Genomic DNA, 4,413 nt, shown 5'->3' with positions numbered 1-4,413 from the left:
AAAAGACACTAGTAAATGAAAAGTGCTATATCATCAACCAAAATCACTTCACACACATGCAAGCTTTGACTGAAAAATTATAGAATATAACAAACAAACCATTACCAGCAAACATTTTTTAAACATTGAACGGAAAGGCAAGTAAAAAATTGAACAAACGTGATGTTAGAAATCGAGTTTGAAAGCGAACAGGGCAGTGAGATCTTGCGATTCAGAACAAAAAAATTTTGTTAAAAAAGAAGAGGACATGCTAAATTAAATGATTGAGCAATTTCTAGATTTAATAAAAGGACAAAGTATAAGCTTCTTGAACTAAAAATATATATATAACAACAGAAACAAACAAGAATTAAAATAAATAAATAATAAACATAAACCATTCATAATATAACTCCCAAAACAAAGGGCATAAATTATGAACAAATAAGGGAGATAACAACAAAACTAACAATTAATTTTATAATGGCCAATTGATTTATTCAGAATAAAAATTAAAAAAGTTAATTGATGACAAACCTAGGGATTAAACAATTACAGGATGGCTTCTCTAACGCCGATTGAACAATACAAAGAAGTAGTGACACCGACGGCTTCAATAATGGACGCGAAGGCGCAGCAATGAGCGTGTGTGGTGATTTTGTGCCTAAAACCAATCGGTTCAAAATAATGGGGGTTTAAAATAAGGACACGAAGGCTCCTTCAATAGCATATACTATGATTTTGGTTTCCATGCAATGGGTTTCAAAACCAATTTGTAGATTAAAATAGGTTAATTTTAGATTTTGAGGGGTTTCACTGCTTTGGTTTCTCAGCCCTTGCTGATGAAGTGATAAGTCAAAGGTGCCAACACTTAATTTTTTTGTGGTTTAGTCAATATAGTTAAATGATAGCGTTTAAATATTAAATAAATATTTTTATTTTTAAAATTTTTTAAATCTGTTAAACGGTGTCGTTTCATGCCCAAATTAATTCCATCTGAAACTCACGGTTTGATTAAATATTTATATGCTATCATGTTTATCTGATATATAAAAACTCTATCACAAATCTGACATGGCTTTATGATGTATGAAAATTCTTTCATGTGTCTATCACATTCTTGTGATAAATGACTAATTTTCTAATATTTATCATAAAAATTCTGTCATGGTAGCCCATTTTTCTAATAGTGAATGTAGGACCCACGTTAAAAAAAATGACAATTTGAAAAGCCATTTGCATCTCGAGAAGAAAGTGCGTTAATCTTTGAAGGAGAGAAATCCTACCAAGGGATGTGACTACATTGAAGACCCAAGTTTGACTACAGAAATTTGCAATGCAAGTACATTGCAAATGGTCAAAGAGGGATGAAGAGAAGGAGTTGGACCGCCACCATGAAATCGGAGACTCCAACCAAATATTGAACCAACCCCTATTAAAGGCATTTTCAACAACTAGAATGATAGCAAATAAATAAATTTTCAATTAAATTATTAGTTAATAGTACAATAACTCAAAATTAAAAATATGTTTTCTTTGATTAATTTTTAAAAAAAATTCAAACTCAAAAATTAGACATCCACATCTATTCCATTAATCCGTTATCTAATTAGCTAGCTAGGTACTATTTTAGTTAGTTTAGAAAGTGTACTGTTTGATCATTAGCATCGTAAACTTGATAAAATCGTAATAACTACGTAGAAGTATTGAAAGTGCGAAATTCAATACAATAAAATTTAAACAAATCCCCTCTCCTCTCCTTACTCATGTGAGCAGGATTGAACCTTTAAATTAGTTCAAGAGATTTTACTAGTTTAAGTAGGAGCATTCATTCTAGTTATAAACATTCCATAACTATTATGATTGTTTTAACGGAACTTATTTTAGGATGAGAACATTCAAGTCTTTTTGACAATTTAAATAAAAAATTATGTTTTTGGCCAATAATTACTATAATATGGAAATCTGATAGTTAGTGCAACAAATAGGAATATCTGGTTCTACCCTTTTCTTTTACTTTAATCCTCCTTAATTACACGAGGAAGAGTAGAGAGTTCAAGAAAATGCAGAGACTTCGGACAAATTAGAAATCGAATCCTAAATGCACTGATGGAGTAGAAGATCTCATTCAGCATGCCGTGAAGGAAAAGTTAAGTCAACTGGTGGTAGTGCGGAAAGGAGAAAAAAGAAGCAGATTTATTCCATGAGCCTTTGCCACGTCCTAGTCATATAGACAATACAAATGCAATCAACGCATGACTTTGACTCCAAGTTAGCAACATTAACATCCATTATAATGATATGGCGAATTCAACTTTAGTTGGCTTAGAACTAAGAAAGAATTTTCTGACACGACATATGCATAGAACATGCAAAGACCTAAACCACTTGACTGAAATCGAGCTTGCCATCACCTAAGACTGATTGATACTGGAAGACTTCTAATTCTAGTCTTGAGTCTTTATCCGCGGGCCTTGAACGTCTGTTGATAATGATTTATGACGACTTATAGTGAATCCGACACTATAAAAATTAAAAATATGTTTAATTGATCTAAATTAAAAAATCATGCCAATTTTAGTAAATCCAAATTTCATTAATATTTCTGGTGTTTGTGTCGGATTAACACCTAATTTTAACTTCTAGAATGATTTTGCATGAAATTATGGAATTTTGGGTTGTTAACGTGAGATATTTGTTACATTTTAGGTGCACTAATTAGAGCCCATCTCAGAAACCATCAGCTAAAGCTCATTACAAATTGGCGCATTGGCAGCTCGGCTAAGAATAATTAAGTTGTGGAGGCGTCATCGCTCAACCATCGAGTGCGTAGTTTACAAAGAAGAGTAACAGTGATAATTTTAGAGTTGTAGTGAAAAGTCATCAAGACAATGACACACACTCGAGTATGCAGAATAGTCAACTGGCCGTGAAGGGAAATACAAGTGGGGAAAGGAGAACAAAAAAAGAAGCAAATTAATTCATTGACCCATTAGATGACAAATTATGGAAAATGAAAGGAAATATAAACACAGGTCAAGTTCGATAGATCCTATTAAAGAATTTTTTTTTCCCTGGATAGATTGTTAGTAACACATTAAATCAAAATTTTTTTTTTTTTGGTGGGACGTTGCCTCTTCAGAAGTATTTTGAGTCTTGGCCACGTGATGGTGTTAGAAGATATAGATGCTTTTTGTTAGGACATCCTGGTTATCTTGTTCTTTTGGGATTAAGAATAAACTGAGGTATATTAATATTAATTATAATATTATCCTTTGAGACTCTAGAGATATCTTGAGAAACACTCAGCATTTTGGTTGAGGATGTTGATCATTGGAGTTTATTATAAATTGAATTATTTTGGAAGTGCTTGTTTTACATATTTTCAGATTGGGAGTGTTATATTTATAAAGGAGACTTTGCCGAATTTTCGACAGAATTTTCACTAATTAGATTATTATCAATCCAGTTTTGATGAGATTAAATAGACTCACCCTGGGGTTCGGGGCGGGCCATTTCACTATTACATGAAATTCAGTAAATAAAATTTCAATTTACCAAACTTGCCATAAGATGTCAACTCTATAAAAAATAGACTTAACACAATTAATTAGGGGATATAGTAAACCCTATCCCTCATTAAATGCATAAAGCTAAGGTGATATAAAATCTCACTCTTTAAATGCATAAAGCTAAGATGATATAAAATCTTAAGGAAAACCATGAATGTAGGACCTATATTAACAAAAATGACAATTTGAAAAGCCATTTGCATCTCGAGAAGAAAGAGCGTTAATCTTTGAAGGAGAGAAATCCTACCAAGGGATGTGAGTACATTGAAGACCCAAGTTTGACTACAGACATTTGCAATGCAAGTACATTGCAAATGGTCAAAGAGGGATGAAGAGAAGGAGTTGGATCGCCGGCATGAAATCAGAGTCTAACCAAATATTGAACCAACCCCTATTAAAGGCATTTTCAACAACTAGAATGAAAGCAAATAAATAAATTTTTTTAATTAAATTATTAATTAATAGTACAATAACCCAAAATTAAAAATATGTTTTCTTTGATTAATTTTAAAAAAAAAATCAAACTCTAAAACTAGACATCCACATCTATTCCATTAATCCGTTATCTAATTAGCTAGCTAGGTACTATTTTAGTTAGTTTAGAAAGTGTACTGTTTGATCATTAACATCGTAAACTTGATGAAATCGTAATAACTACGTAGAAGTATTGAAAGTGCGAAATTCAATACAATAAAATTTAAACAAATACCCTATCCTCTCCTTACTCATGTGAGCAGGATTGAACCTTTAAATTAGTTCAAGAGATTTTACTGGTTTAAGTAGGACCATGCCATAAATATTATGACTGTTTTAATGGAACTTATTTTAGGATAAGAACATTCAAGTCTTTTTGACAATTTAA

The sequence above is a fragment of the Citrus clementina genome, unplaced genomic scaffold (assembly GCF_000493195.1).
Source record: "Citrus clementina cultivar Clemenules unplaced genomic scaffold, Citrus_clementina_v1.0 scaffold_5, whole genome shotgun sequence".
NCBI lineage: Eukaryota > Viridiplantae > Streptophyta > Magnoliopsida > Sapindales > Rutaceae > Citrus > Citrus x clementina.
The sequence above is the reverse complement of the archived record's forward strand: the minus strand, read 5'-3'. Positions refer to the sequence as shown.